The sequence below is a fragment of the Aphelocoma coerulescens genome, chromosome 5, assembly GCF_041296385.1.
Source record: "Aphelocoma coerulescens isolate FSJ_1873_10779 chromosome 5, UR_Acoe_1.0, whole genome shotgun sequence".
Lineage (NCBI taxonomy): Eukaryota > Metazoa > Chordata > Aves > Passeriformes > Corvidae > Aphelocoma > Aphelocoma coerulescens.
In genome coordinates, this window is record NC_091019.1 from 25,184,544 (window position 1) to 25,200,887 (window position 16,344).

Below are 16,344 nucleotides of genomic sequence, written 5' to 3' on the forward strand. Positions count from 1 at the left end.
TTCATATAATTGAAAAGGCATGAGTACCTAGCAATTGCACTTGGAGAACGAAGCATCTTTGAAATGTATTTACAGATGGTTTGCTTGCCTCCTTGGGAATGCTAAGTACTAAAAGTGCAGCAATAAAAAAAAAAAAAAAAAAAAGCTCAACTACAAGACCTCTGATTCTATTGTAGTGCCATGGTATTTTATTTCTATTATTTAACAGAACGATAGGAAAGGCTACAGCAGTCATACTGTTACAGTAGAAACTGCATTGGTGGAAGGGGGTGCGGGGGGAGGAAAAGTGCCAGGTTGAAATACTGAGTAGCACCAGAGCAGTACAACTGATAGATCTCCAGAAATTCTGGAGTGCCATGAGCCATGCTGGATGAGGCATTTACTCTGTTCACCTGAGTGCTTAGTAGCACCCCCATACCAAAAATTAATGGCCCACAAGACCCCATTTGTGATTGGCACTTTATAGCATAAGAGTTCTTACTGTTAGGTCCTACATATTGTATAAAGTCTGTAGCCAAAAAAAAAAAAAACAAAAAAATGAAAGCAGCATTCAAAAGGTTAATTAGAAGCAAACAGATAAACTTCATGTAAGTGGATGCACAAATCCACAAATTTCTATTCTGCTACCTTCTCCTTTGGCAGCAGAAACAGCTTTGTACTTACATATTCATCATTCCAGAGCTGACTGAAATGCAGAGAAAAAAACTAGACAAGATTTATGAAAATATGGAGGCTTCTATTGAAGATACTGTATGAACTATATTTCTTGCCAATTCTAGATACTTTCCAAATATTTTAGCTTGTTTAATAAAAAAATTTCTCTTCCTGGAAATTCTACTATCTTTGAAATAAAAGGAGCTTTATAGTGCTATTTAACTAACATTTTCCAGAAGCCCTATAGATTATTATTTTGCAAGCATCTTTACTGTGCAAATGGCAGGAGAAGGAGGAAAAAAAAAAAAAAAAAGCAGAAAAGGAAGTAAAAAGGGGATGCAAATTACAAGCACAGACTTCACAAACACCACACTCCGTATGCACCCAGTACCAATGTTTTAGCCTTTTCCCCCTACTTTAAGCAAGCAAGCAGGAAACAAACAAGGAAACCGAAGGGGTAGACAATCCCCTGGACTTACCTTTAGAACACTCCCTCTATAAACTTCTCACAAAGAAATTTAAATTCCTCCAAGTGGATTTAATTCTTTTAGCTTTTTTCTTTCTCGAGTCACACAGAAGCAAAACAATTAGTTTTCAGAGGTTCCATTTACTGCTCTTCCATCCCCAGCAAAATGCGTCCAGGAGTCTATGCCAAAAGTAAGCCCAGAACTCAAAGGCAATTGGAAAGGGAGCGCAGGGGGCTGCTGAAGGACCAGATTGTGAAATTCGGTAGCTCGAGCACAGAAATATCCTACTGTACAATATACCTGGCTTCTTGCTCACCAAAAAACTGTAGTGCAAACTGTCAGTAGTAGCCTCCAATAGCTGCTGTGTGTGCTGCAGATGGTATGTCTCACTGTTACCTTCCCAGATGGGTAGAGGATTCAGAGAGCAGAAAACCAGGGGGTCGCCTCCAAACCAGGTGGATTGCCAGCCACTCATTCACTCAGTCCAATTAATCAAGACAAGAACAGCTCAGTCACCGGAGGTATCTCCTTCCAGGGTGCACAGGATTATGGCAAGGTTATTAATCTTGCTTTGCTGCATCCCCCCCACCCCCTACATTCAGCAGCCTGCACCGAGATGATTGCCAGCTCTGTCTCTGTCCCTGTTCTACTGCATTTTGCTCAGCCCTCTGTTGCTGCAAGTGAAACACAGAGGAGGGAGGAATACTAATAAGGTGGTTAGCTACAGTTTCTTTAAGGCATTCTACATATTGTGTGTGTGTGTATATGTACGTGCATGTGTGTGTGCATTTTCCGTGGGGCGATCTGGATTTCATGGCAGCTGAAATAGGACTTGTTTCTACATCAAAGTCTGAATTAATCTGGATTATCACCTAATGAATATCAGAGCCAGCAGTTGTATTTTACTTAGGATAAGAGGAGGGTACTAAATGGTCTAGAAGATTAGGACAGCAGCAGTGGTTATAGGGAGAGGGAGTGGGGAGGGGGGGGTGTTGGTAGTGTAGAAACCACACTATACCCAAAAGAGCATAATCAGTTAAAAAAATTGTTCCAAAGGGATCATTTTAGCAATGTTTTAAAAGTCATTCTTATGTCCTGTACCAGTTGGGATTTTAAAACCAGCACTATATTATCCATCTTTAGATTAGGCAGCAATATGCAGAGTCAAGTAAATATTTTTAGAAAAGAAAAGATTTCTGGCAGGAAAAGAAAAAATTAGAATGTCAGTGGAGGCAGACATCCAGCACTGCATTTATGAAGGTGCCTGAAATTCCCTCCTTTACTGAGAATTGCTCTGCCAAAACCTTTCACTTATGAAATGAGTTCAGAGTTCTCAGTCCAAGAGCCAAAACAGATTTTCCATGTACCACCTAAATAGCTGACCGGCACTGGTTCACGAACCTGAGCATTCTGCTGTGGTAAGTACAAGTCCTAGCTGTAATTCACTCATAAAATATGAAAACAGTCATATTGCCTTTGGTTTCCCACAGGTAATTCAGACCCTCTGCATCAGGTTCAGGATGCAAACACTGCTGTCTCACTTGTCATCCACAATTTCAGCTTTTTGCAGCAGATGACACTTCAGACTCCTTCAGAAGACTGAGACTCCTTCAAAAACATGAAAGCAAAAATAAACCATTCCTCAGAAGCAGTTCTGGGATTACTACAGTAAATTATAACTATGTGGGGCTGTTAAGGATCCAGTTCATAGGTCTGAGCAACCAAACACACTTGACAGAGCTCCCTAAAGAATGAACTACATTAAATGAGTCTGGTGCTTCATATCACAGAAAGAGCTACCACCACAAGTTTCAGCAACCAAACTGTGACTGAACACGGTGGAAATGCTTTGGGGAGCTTTAGATACACGAACCATAGGATAGCTGTCAAGGAAGCCTGGATGCACTGACCCTGGCAGTTGTTACTGCTACTGTAGCACAAAGGACTGCAATGTACCATGGCACTGTCCATAAGTACTGTGGCCACAATATTTAATACTGACATGGAGTAAAACTCTTCTACTGTTAAGTAAACCCTGCAGTTTTAACAGCCAGTGAACTTGCAAAGCCACACAGCATGAGAAGGAGGGTGTGGTATCTTGAAAGAGAAATGTAGGATGCAGTTTCAGAAGATGGAACACCTGCACTGTTTCACAAATCACACATTGCCACTTGGGCTTTTGTTCACTTTTTCAGCTAAAATTGCTGTATAATTTAAATCTAAAATGATTTATTTATATAAAAGTCCACTGAACCAATAGAAGAATTTGTAAATGGTAACTGTTTTCTTTACTGCAATTATTTTGCTTCTTTACACTATCCTTTCTTCACCCTCCATCCTATTCTCAAACACTGCATGACATCTTATGTTGCTGTTTTCTTCACTTGTGGATCTTAGAGAGGGTTCTCGCTCATCCACAAATAGAAACATGCCTATCCACATAGGAACATGAATAGCCGCAGTAGTTTGGACTGAAAATCCATCTAGCCAAAGTTTTGCCTGTGTTGGTCACTGTCACAGGCAACCATCAGATCAAGGGAAGCAAATAGTGGTATTTCCCAAGTACACTGTGCCAGCCTTTAATTATCTGTGCCACAAGGAGTTGCAAAGTCAGAGACAGGAATGCTCTGCATGCTTTAGTATGACACTCACAGATTCATAGTCTTCTGTCATAAGCAGCCGGGACTCATTTCCTCATGCTTAGAAGCCCTGATGCCTTTACCTGCCCTTCATATTGACTTTGCTCTGTTCAGTCAAACACTCTTGTCACTAACCTTTTCCACCTCATGCAGTGACCAAAATCCCATGGCCATGCCCCAAGAGTATAGCACTACATTGTCACTTTCTACTTTGAGAACATATCCTCCCAGAGCTTTCTAAGACAGTGGCATAAGTTATTTTGCTACTCTCAGATTAACAACTTCATCAGTGATATAACATTTATAGTTCTAACTAGTCAGCTAAGTTTTTATAAAGAAGACCTCCTGTCTAGATCAAGTCCACTGTGGACAGCTTTTTCCACAACCTTTTTCTAGGTGCAGCCAAAATTGCTTGAGTATATTAAAAAAAGAGACTCCAAAGCTAATTAAATCTATTCATAAATCTAATATTTACAATCCATGGGACTGGAACAACAGCAAAAGTAATTAAACTGACTTGCATTCTAATTTCAAAGATTAAATGTTGTGCAAGCATAAGTTACTGTTGGTATTTTCCAAATATTCTTCTTCATAATCCCAAAGGTGCAGGCAAGGACTTTTGTCCTACCTCACCTGTCCTTACATGATTTTTAGAACCATACTGCCTGCTAATTACTTTAATATTAATCAAAAGGAAAAAATATTCTTTGCACTTCCAGGGTTTTTTGCTTTTTGAATTTGGTGTTTTCTCCAAAACAGCTGCACTTTGGCAATCTCATCACTCCCCTGATTACTAGAGTCTTACAAGCATCTTTGTTCATGTTCCCATATTATGGTTAAACAAAGGCAGTTTACAATGCAATATAAACCAGGCAGATATATCACTCCCTTCCCCCATCCCACCCCCCAAGGGGGGGGGAAGAAACTTAACTTCAACTCTCTCTCACTCTGGCCCTCACCTCATTCAGCTGAATTTGATGACCTGTCAGTTGATATCAATATCACTCCTCTGAAAACTTCAGAAATTCAGCACAAGTGAAGCACACAAGCTTATTGCTCAGCAAAGCCCTCAGCAGAGAAAGTACTGACCCAGCACACATGCTCCCACACAAGAAACCTCCAAAAGTCCCTCAAATATTTTTGAAATGTTTCACTTTTTTTGTTATATTGACATCATTTGATTTAGTGAACCCCAAATTCCATATGCTATTTGCAACCAGTTCCCTTGTTTCCTCTTAACTTTCAGTTTATTTATGAAGTAATAGTCACATTTCTGAGTATGATTTCCACACTGAGAAAGCATTAGCAAGACCATAGCAGAGGTGAACAATGACCCAAGAGGCGCCTGTAGACAGACTGAGGCTGTCAGCCAGTATGACCAGACACCTCTGGCTGATGAAGTTTGATGAGTTACAGCTGCTGGAGTGTATACTACCCACGATGAGCACCCTGGTGACAATCATCAGAAGAAAACATACACCGGTTTCTCATCCACCACTTTGCTTAGTGCAGTCCTAACTTGAAGCCAGGATCGGTGGATGCTCTAAATTTATACACTGGCCTCAAAACCGCAGGGACTATGAAGCAGCACATGCAGCTTCTCCTGCCTCTGCTAGAGGGCAGTGGCAGCTGTTCCCAGGGAAGCCCAGCCCCGCTGCCGCTGTTGGACTTGAGACAACCTCCGAGCTGAACTGAACAATACTTAGGTTTTTGGAAAAGTGATCACAATGATCTTTCTCCTGGGAGTTGTGAAGCCTATTATTAACCACAAAGATTTTCAGGAGACAAACAGTGAAAGAAAGCAGAAGAGCAAACAAACAAAAGAACATATTATCTGGAGACATGAAAAATTAATTGCCACCTAACTTGTGAAATATTTGCAAAGTTTATATTCAAGACCAGGGGTAAACAGATTTCTACTGTTACAAGAATTTTGTAAAAAGTATTCTGTCAGGGTGTATGCATTACTGTTGCAATAGATATATAAGTAATGGTAATAACACTTTCATCCTAAACCTCTCCTCCAGGGAAAAAGCACAATAGCAAAACTGCAGCAAACAGATTCTTCATGTTCTTTATATCTTAAAACTCATAGTCGTAGTCTAGGAGCAACACAAGTGAGTTCCTCAGAATTTGAGGACCATACTAGGTACTATCTTTCACTATTTACTGCCCTAAAGACAGGCTTTTCATATAGCAGCAGTTTGTTTTTTAACCAACTACTTTGAAAAATTGAGTAGTTTATATTGAGGGTATTTTTAGTTCCAACAGAGACTTACCATCAGATTCCAACCTTCTGCCTAAAAAACTTTAATTCAGTGCCTCAAGCCCATAATTTCAAATTAATTCTGCAATGCTGAAATTCAAATCATAATCACCTTGATTTTGTGCTATTTGGATGCTATTATTTGAAGAAAGATTTTCCAACCCTAATATCTTAGGCAAAAAAACAATTTGATAAAAAGTCCGAAGTAAAAAATAAGTACATGTTTGCTTACCTTTCTTCCTTCAGAGAAAAGAAAGAAGTTTAAAGCCTTGTTTGAAAGCATGAAAAAAAAAGGCTGTTTTAGAAGTTCAGCTCATGACCATTACATATATATTTCTCAAAAACCTGTGCCCCCAGACTCCAAACCCTAAAATCGTACATAGCTGTTATATTCTGATACATACCTGTTCCCCCACAACACTCCCACCCCACCCCCTTTCTAAAGGAAATTACATTTTTCCCCCTTTCTGGTCAACAGAACAGATAAGTACTTTTTTTTCTCCTCCTTTCTGCCTTTCAGCAGCTACTGCTGCCAGGAGAATACTCCAATACACAGACCCTCAGCCAGAGCTAAAATGAGCATTCTTTTTACATTTGTTTGCATTTCTCTGTGACCATTATGTCTCTTCCTCCCTCTAGAGAGACAGGTTGCAAGAATTAAAGTGCACAGTATATCTTTTACTGAAAAGAGACTTAAAGTAATTGTCTAGATTTTATTCTCACATCATTTAGCACTTGGCAAAAACATCTGGATTGTTGGCATATACACATAGCCTTAAATACTGATCGCTGTTTAAGAAACAAGATGAAAGTTACTAAGCTAAACACCTTGGATTTATTTATCCTGTACTAAAGAAACACTGATATCAAAAAGATCGGGGTATTGGACTAATATATTTCAGTTCCCTAGAAGATTTTTCTTTTCTAAACAGGAAGAATATTTTAATTTGATTTTTTGAGTTGGTCATAAATCTTTTCACAACCTTTAACTTCACATATATTCAGGTTAAAAAAAATTAAAACAGAAAAAATTGGAAGCTGTATATCTTGAACCAGTATTTCAATTCTCAAATGCTTTAATTGTCCAGGAGTTTTAACTAACTTCTCTATGCCACTTGTGCCCATCAGCAGTTTTTTATTTACACTGACTCAAGTTATCTAACTTCAATTAAGAATGCTTGAGGTATGGTTTCATCAATATTCCTGCTCTCCAGGGACTGCCATTTTCCCTCTAGCCCCAACTTCAAGTTTCTTTTCAAGGTACTCACTTGTCTGCACAGGAACTCAGCAAACCAGCTTGAGCAGTAGTGGGACTAGCATTGCTAAACAAGGCAAAAGATCAGGATGAGCGTAAAATTTGTTCTCTTTGGTCACAAAGGTGTTCTTTCTATGTTTATCAGAACACTATAGCAGATTACCAAGATGATTGCGAGAGTTCAAAATGTCTTCTGGTAGGTTTCTGGCTGTGCAGTATTTTGGAAAGTTGCTTTAGAATATTTACAAAGTTGCAAGCTGACACTTCAGTCATTAAAATTTGTTTGCATGCAGAAGCAACCTATAGTGAATCAAAACAAACAAAAGCCACCAAGCAATTTCAGGATTCAAAGAAAGGACAAAGATCTCAGCCTTTGGGAGTTTTACTTATATTCAGAAGAGTTTTGTGACAACAAGCCTGCTTTTTCAAAATAGGGTATTTTAGCCCTTTCTACCTTAACCCAAGCTGGGCCTGAAATAAGACATTTCACTTCACAATGGAGACAAAGGTTCTTGAGCACGTAGGAGATCTACAGCTACTGCAAAATTTGCAAAATAAAAGCTACTTTCACTTCAAAACAGAGAGGCTAAAACTATTGATATAGAAATTAATAAAACCTTGTACACAACTGTGCTTGTAAGACTTTAAGGGTTAGTACTGTGCTCCATGACAAATGAAGCTGGCACATTCATGTGGAAAACCTAAAGAAGAAAATTGTGTTTAGGCTGATCAAGGAATTGGATCTATTATATCCTTCTCTCTCAACCAAGTTAACCTCTGAGTTACTGCTCTCTAACATACATTCACCAGCTTGCAGTCTAATTTTAAAGTTTGAACAATGGGGTCTCCATTACTTTTCAAGCAAGACTGTTCCAAAGCCTAACAGATCTCAGAGTTAATGCTGCATAGAGCCACTGCATGAGCACTGAGTTCTATTCCCTCAAAAATGCATATGCTGGTATGGGCTGTTAGACTTAGATGACTCATTTTCCCATTAATCAATTTTCATCAGCCATTACAACCATGTCCCTCGTGTGCAGGGAAACATTTTTTGCACAAGATTTTCCTTTCCTCTCCTTTCTAACACCTACATATCACCATGGGCAACAGACAGCAAAAGATAGCTTTTCTTTGCTAAATTTTAAGCTTACAGATAGCAGATAAGAGCAGATCATTTTGGACTTAAGGCTAGCTTGTTTTTTTTCTTTCTTATTGGTCTCAGAAAAAATAGCATTTAACTACCCTTAAAGACAGCAGTTGTTTCACTTGTGGTTTTACACCTACACGCAACTTTGTTCTCTCAAACTGCCTTTATAGTCACCCTTAGTAAGAGTTCATACCTCAGGGCACTATAATTTCTTTTGGTTTAGGTAACTCTGTTTGGGAGTAGAAGACCAAACCCTCCTAGGCACAGAAGTGCTTGAGTGAGTAGTTCAGACAGATTAATTTCATGCAGGTGCTTGTGTTTGGGGTTAGCAGATTGTTAACAATGATTAAACTGCAATCACATTACACAAAGTACCCTGCCACACATTGTCATGTAAATAGATAAGCTCCATATAAAATCTGAAGTGTTCAATGACCTGTCAGTGACTACCACGAGAAAAAAAATATCTTTGAAGTTCAACCTTAGAGAAAAGTGTTGTAAAATGTTAATTGCCTGTTCTTGTTAATGCTACCTCCGTGTTCTTTGCAAGTCTTAGAGCAGGAACATGATGTGTTCTGCTGGACAATTTTTATTCTGTACCTACTTGGCCTGGATAATACGGAGATAAAGGTTTCCCTGTGCTGCAGTCAACACAAAGACTCATATCCCATTTCTGCCTGGATCTCCAGCTTGCCCTAGAGTCAGCTGCAAATACTGAAAACATAACTAAGAGAGCCTGAAAGAGTCCATCAAATATATTTTGGAGATGTAGTGCAAACTGATGGAATTGGTATGAGCTACCTCCTAGATGCCGTTTTGGTGAGCCTGTTCTCTCTGCCATGGGTGAGAGAGACAATGAAAAGAGCAAGGGGTGGGGAAAAAAGAGGCTTTTACAGAAAAACTTCTCCCCAGTTTCTGTGAAATAAAAGGAATGGTATCTTTGAATGAACACAGAAAACAGCAGAAGGTATTGACCAGAGTGGTAGTGTAGGACAGAAAAACAAAAGAAAAAAGACAGAAAATGTTGGGGCAGGGGAGAGGAGAGAAGAGGAATAAGGGGGGGAGGGGGGTAGTGTAGGGAAAGATTGGACAAGCCTGAAAATTTGTGACTAAAAGTGAAACCTGTATAAAACTAACACAAATACTGCTTTCACATGAATAGAATGCTGAAGGGTTAAGCAAGAGATAAAGTACAATTAAAGACTTCACAAGTTACAAAACAAGAGAGGAAGTAAACATCTTAGAGAAAACTTTTAGCAATAACCTTGTTTAGAATATCGCAAAACACTCCAATGAAAGCTCACGTCCTTCAATAGTACACTACTCCATTTAGTAACATTCATCTAAAACAACTCACAGTCATTCTAAGACTCAGTAGAGTCCAGTGGTTGCCACTGGCAGTTTGTTACAGGACTTGGCTCAAGAACAAATATATACAATCTAGTCACAATTTAATCCAAACTGCAAATAATATTTGTCAGACAAAACATGTGCTACATTTCCTGAACTAAGAGTAAGAAGAGAAACCTTCTTAAATTTTAACTTGATTTGTGTCGTTTGGATGGAAACAAAAGACTAGCAGGAAACATAGCTCTTAGAAGCATATGTAAACATATAGAAAGAAAATAAACACTCTGACTTCTAACCAGGAGCTGAAAATTATTTTACATAATAAAGAAACTTTCACTAAGAAATGTTAGATGAAATTGAAGCAAATAAAAGTTTAGATTGTAAAACAGAAAACCATGCATGATTAGCAGATCATTTTCAACTTTGGAAATGTCATTCAGAGGAAACAGCAGAAGTCCTAGCATAGGTCTTACTTTAAAAGAAATCAGACAAAGTAAGAGCACAATAATGAATAATTTGACACAGAGAGTGAGGGGCACTAGGTGATCTAATGAATGAACTCTTTTCCATTGCTAGCTTCCATGAACCAATGGAGTAAACCCGAACAGCTGATGGGTTTTTTTCTAAAGACATGAATAAAGAAGATAAATAAGGATTTTGTTGCCACATGGAGTATTAAAAAGACTCCAACAAGAAAGCCTTCATTTTTATTTTCCTTTTCAAAAGGACTAGGCACAAAACTATTAAAAAGGTGCTGATTTTGCCATGCATAATAAAGGTTGATTATGATATCCACTCTAAGCAAAAGTAAAAAAACCTTAAATATACTTTCTCATTGACAGTTGAGAACTTTACAGAACTATAACACTTCTGGATTATACATCTCCTGTCAGGTACCTTCTTCAGGCTAAACATTTCAGAAAAGTTAAGTCAAAAACTTCAGAAAGCAAAAATTACAGTAAAAATACTTTGATTTGCTAAGCACAGTATAACAGCTAATCAACTGAATTTTTCTAGCATACTTGGACTTCAGAATAAGATTTTTTATTTAGCAAGCAGCTCTCTCCAGCATCAAAAAATTTCTGTCCACATTTTGAAAGCGCTGAGAACTTGTAAGACAAACATGCAAAACCTAAATGCCCCCCGTTCACACCCATTCAGCAGAGCGTTACTGCGAGCTGGCAGCCGGGCCACCAAAGGGTGTAGGTCAAAATGGTTGAAATACAGGGAGGTGAGAAGAACCAAAGATTGCAGGAACATAAAGCTGAATTTGCACTAAGCCATAAAAAGGAAAGAAATTGTAAACGTCAGAAAAATCCAAGGGACCAGAATACGCCTCAAAGAATTACAGAAATCAGACAACTCACAGCTAGGAAGAGCCCAGCTTCCCCGCTGCCCAAATGATTAACCCAGACAGTGTCTTCATACAGAAAATAGCACCTGTTTTCTCGTGTGGCATTTCCACACGGTCATTTCGGGTAGCCCATTGTAGCAAAGCAAGTACCTTCTCCAGAAGCAGAAGTCTTTCCTCAGAAATATAACCCACTAGTAGGGGTCCAAACGGGACAGAACTCCACAGATGCAAAAGAAAAAAAAAAACAAAAACATTCTATACTACCTCAAGCCCCTTTTATCACTGCAAGCTCCTAAGGCTCCTCCCAGGCTGCACCTGAAAAGTTGCACCTACCCCCACCCAGTTGGGCAGTGATTGCTGCAAGTACCGTCAAAGTTGTGTTCCACCAGCCTAGCACTGAACCCTCACAGCTGCTGGTAGTTAGGATGTGCCAAAGAGCATTAAATTCAAAATCCTGGTCTCCTTGAATCGTGGCTCTGATTTCTTAATCTGAAATGTTCTGAACTTCTGTTCCATGTGTAAAATGGGGATCATATTACCTCCTTATAAGAGAAGAACAGTGGAATATTAATATTCATTAAGCTCTCAGATAGTTTAAGGATAAACCCTATAGAAAAGTCTATTGCTTAATAACTCTGTTCCCAGGAAGTCCCTTGAAACAGTTGCAGTGAATAAGGCGCAAGGTCAGACACAGCAAAACCACAAATCTAGCAGCATTTAGAATAAAAACGAATCATGTAGTCACCAGCATAAAAACACTCAAAGGTTATTCCTTCAGCTCCAGCTAAACCACAAGGAAATATGTAAAGGCCTGAAGCACTAGAGCTACTCATCACTTGTGGCTTAATGGGCAAGCTTTTTGTGCTCGTTCTTTCCACCATTATGTGGCATTAAGAAGTCATCAAAACTTTTATGTGCTTCAGTTATGCAGATGTTACCTGGCACTAATGAGGTATTCTTAGAAGTTGTATTTCTGTTCGTTTAGGAAATCAGCGTTTGAATGATCTCACTACCGAGTTTAGGGAATTTCCCAGTGAAACTTTTTTGTTTCTGCTATTTGTGCACACACAAACCTGCACTGGTTCCCTGTATGAGACATATGATGCTGTAAGAAAGCCATATTGGTAAGCTGGTGTAAGCTTTTATTTGTCTCTAATATTTAGTGACATAAAATTATATTTATCAGCTGTTTCTGTGAACCTACATATAAACACATTAATTCCTACACATCTGGAGCCATGTAAGATTAAACTACATTGGCTTGATTGTTGTCCTATAATTATGAGCACCTGGACTGAGGTGCTCATAGCAGGCAGCCACAGAGGGCTTAGGCTTGTGGGGGTTTTGCCACATTTTAATGACTCCCTCAGTGCAGCTGAGCAGAAATATCTTAGCCCCTTGCAAATGAAAGGTAAAATACTTCAGCCCAAGTAACTTCTACCGACAATTATGCCAAAAGAATTTATTTTTGCATCCACTGTCTTCTGCTAAGCCACAATACAGTTGTGCATACCTAAGTCCAGTACAGCACTGAGGGCAAATTGTCTTTGAAAAAAATGCAGTCTCAGTTCAAGAATTCTCTTCAGAAAAACTTTCATAATCAAAATGTCACTGTAGAAATCAGTGTAATCTATAAAATCTTAGGACTGTTGGAGGGTTTTATACAGATAGTGAGGGAAGGAATGTACTTTCACACATCAAAGGATTTAATTGAAGAATATTTCTGAATACAAAAGTATTAGTGTAACTTTTTTTGGTCTGTAATCCAAGAAAGGGTATTTATTCATTGCCACATATTGCAAAATGAAAAGAAAATCTTTGCATAAATTCTAAAAGTAGGATAGCAACTGGGAAGAAGGGGAACCCTATACATCCAGTTAAAAAGTTCAAGTTCCAAAAGATTGTGTTTCTCATTAACAAGAGAAATATGCTTATCATTTCACAGAAGAAAAATATTGGTTATATATGTTTCACTCAGGCTTTTAAAATAGCCATTTCAGCAAGCTGTTGTCTTGTACATAATGACCTTGATCCTGATCCTAGCATCTCCTTTGTCTTCATTAGGATGTTAGGCTTTATGTCCAAATTTACTTTTGTGATGGGCAATGCAACTCAAGTAGCAGTTTTGAAAAAGAAATGAGAAAGAACAAAAAGGAACCAAATCTTCTGAGTAAACATTGCCACCTGAGCTGCAGCTATGACTTCCACCATTCTTACTCTCAAAAAAACCAAAATGAGATCTTTAACAAGATATTATCTTACTGTCACAACCTATATCCATCCGGGAAGCTGGACCTCCCATTGCACACCTAAACTCCTTTCCATGCACTGATGCAAAAAGAATCTCACTATTAGCAAGTGACTGAAACTTTTTGCTGCTGTACCCACATGTTGTTTGAAGAGCTCTCATACCAACTCAGAATCACTCACCCTCCTTCTCATATATGACAGAGTAATCTTTTAGGACATTTCATGATCCCTTCTCAGTGTTTTGCTCTTGTTTAGCTAAGCAGGGATTTAATTTCCTGATTAAATTTTCTGCAATTCTACCAGATGACTGTAAAAAAACCCAAAACCAAAACCACCTGCAAAAAAAAGGTGTCAGTTCCTGTTAAGTCTAGAAGAGCATGTTGTGCCTGAACTGGTTTAAGTAGTAGGAGCTGCAGCCCTGCCCAGAGGAGGACATGAACTGCCCCAGGCCACTCAACCAATTCCAGATGGCTTCAGTGCTGGTGTAAGCAACTTACTGACCCCAAAACCTCAGCAGTAGGCAACCCACCCTGGGGCAGAAACAGCCCTGAGGGACCTCAGCTGTGGATCACAAGAGGAGAAGCAGACAGGAATGGTTCTGTGCTAACCCTGGACCCTGTGCCTCCCATCTGCTCTCCAAAGGAATGGGGGAGGACTGGGTGCTACAGGCGATCAAAACTGAGGGAAGTTGAGTGTAGGAAGTGGGGTGGAGAGGTGTTTGACTTACTTAAGCTGAACATGGGGAAAGCAAGGGCCAAGTTTTTTCCTCAGAGTCTGGTTTGTTGTGCACATTTTCCTTCTCTCTGAATACTCAAATCAACAGCTAGAAAATTTTTTTAGTTGGCAACAAGATGCAGCAAAAATTCTTCAAGTTGATTCTGTTTTGCTCATGAGAGAATCTATAACACTGTATATACCTCACTATTAGCTAAACTAACCCATCTGCACCTTGCTAGTAGTTGGCCACTGGGATCACAGCTCACATAGTGCATCAACTACATTAATTGTATAGACAATATATTCTTGGAAAAAGAAACATGGAGGCAGTTCTTTCTGAGAAAGCTCATGATTTGCATTTTTTAAACCTGCATTTACTGGATTTTTACTGGATTTACTAAAATTAAGCAATCACTGGCATTTCTGAAATTAGTGAACACCTACAGTTCAATGGCTTCATTGAGCTAGTCCAGGTTTAGAAGAGGGAGCTGATTTCTCATCTGTCACTCATCATCACCATTAAATTCTATTTGAGCACCTTCATTGATTCCATATCTGCAATTTTGCATACTAAGTAAATTTTATTATACAATCAGGTTCTGCTCCCCAGTGTAACCATGAGAAAATAGCACAAAAGAGGCAAGGAAACCATTTTAGCTGTATACTCACTTCTGTAATAAAATTCAAAATCTTACAGACTTCTTGGGGAATTACTGTTTAGGCCAAGTGTGTTTTGGCAGCCTTGTACATCTAAACACCCCCAAAAGAACTGAAATCTCCATTCAAATACCCTTCTCCTCACTATCTGGAGCCAGAAATAGGAGACAAAAAGAAAATTTCAAAGATTCATTTTCAGTCTGGACTTGTGGAATACAGTATAGAGGATATTTGTATTACTGAGACAAAGACATTTGGACAGTCATGAAAGCAAATCTTTACTATACCTTATCCCAAGAAACTGTTTTGCTTCCCTTCCTAATCAAGCAGAATGTATGTGTGCACTGTATAGAAATTAAATGGAGATCTATAAAACACATTGTTATCTGCACCTATTTTTCACCTTTCTTTTAATTTGTAGTTATCTGGTCCTCTATTTCCACAAACATCTTGAAAATGTTGCCCTTATTTTGTCTTGAAAAGAGACAGGTGTTGGTAACTGAAAGTGGCTAGAGAAGAACTGAGATCTGCTGAGCTTGAGTAACTTCACTAAGTTGCAGAGTACTTTGTAGGGCATTTAAAAAGAAAAAGTCTTGGACTATCTAAGGTCCGATTCCTTGCATATGTACAAAACCATCCACGTTGTAACTTCACTCTGCTGCAGTACTATCAGCAGCACAGCATCTGTTCACAGAAACAAGGGCCTACCTTATCAAAGGTTTTCAGGCGTATACCTTCTAATTAGTTGTCTAACTCTCAATGAAATTAATAGGATATAAACACCTAAAGAATATAAGGTACTTTACCTACAGCCAACTCCCTAAAGAATCCGAGTACAAAGAACAGTCATTATAATTACCAGTCAAATGATGAATGCCCAGGTAAGAAACACGGAGTAAATTAATTCCTTGAAGTACACTTTATGGGAGTGAAGAAAATGCACATATGTTGCAGTAAAGTGTGGCCACAGCTATAAAAACTTTCCTCTTTAACGTATGGTTGAAGGCAACCTGATTTAACACTGTAATAGCAAACAGTGTCTAGGCTCTCCTATGCCTGCCAGCCACCTTGCCCCTATCTTCATTCATTAGGGACACAGTACTGTATTAGGAGGATTCTTTGGCCTGAACAAGCACATCATTCTTGGGTTCTGTGTTTTGTTTTGGTATTTGACACTCCAATCTACATGGACATTCCTATCCACTTCAGAGTCTATACCTAAGGTCCAAAGGAGAGTTTGCTTAATGCAGATTTCAGCAGTGACAGGCATTAAGGGCATGAGATTTCCAGAAGAAGTTGACTGAAAGACTCTAAGGTACATTGCAGTATTTATTATTACTATTACAGCTAACACTGAACTGTTGTGGTTAACTTTGATTAAGTTCCAAGTCATCTTATAAAAGATCACAGCATTCAGCCTTACACTGCATTTTTTGCCAATGTTTTTCATGAATCTCTGCAATACCTGCCTTTGCAGACACCAAATTGTATTTTTGCCTCTATATTTCTCCCCTGTTGAAAGCTTCTCATTTACAAATGGCAAGCTCTCTACAAGGCAGCAGGCTCAAGCTTGGCAAATTGTCATCAT

The 16,344-nt window shown here is 38.8% G+C and overlaps 1 protein-coding gene across 6 annotated transcripts in view; it reads right to left on the reverse strand.

Moving 5' to 3' along the window:
* Nucleotides 1-11,404, reverse strand: part of LRRC4C (leucine rich repeat containing 4C) — a 513,517-nt gene extending 502,113 nt beyond the window's left edge. For 2 of the 6 annotated variants that reach the window (XR_011151364.1, XR_011151365.1), the window contains exons 1-4: nt 11,283-11,404; nt 7,445-7,581; nt 7,295-7,348; nt 6,259-6,294 (exon numbers count right to left, since the gene is read on the reverse strand). The gene's annotated coding sequence lies outside the window, so the exon portion shown is untranslated. The other 4 variants (XR_011151363.1, XR_011151361.1, XR_011151362.1 and 1 more) reach the window with 4 other exon arrangements.
* Nucleotides 11,405-16,344: the final 4,940 nt, after the last annotated feature.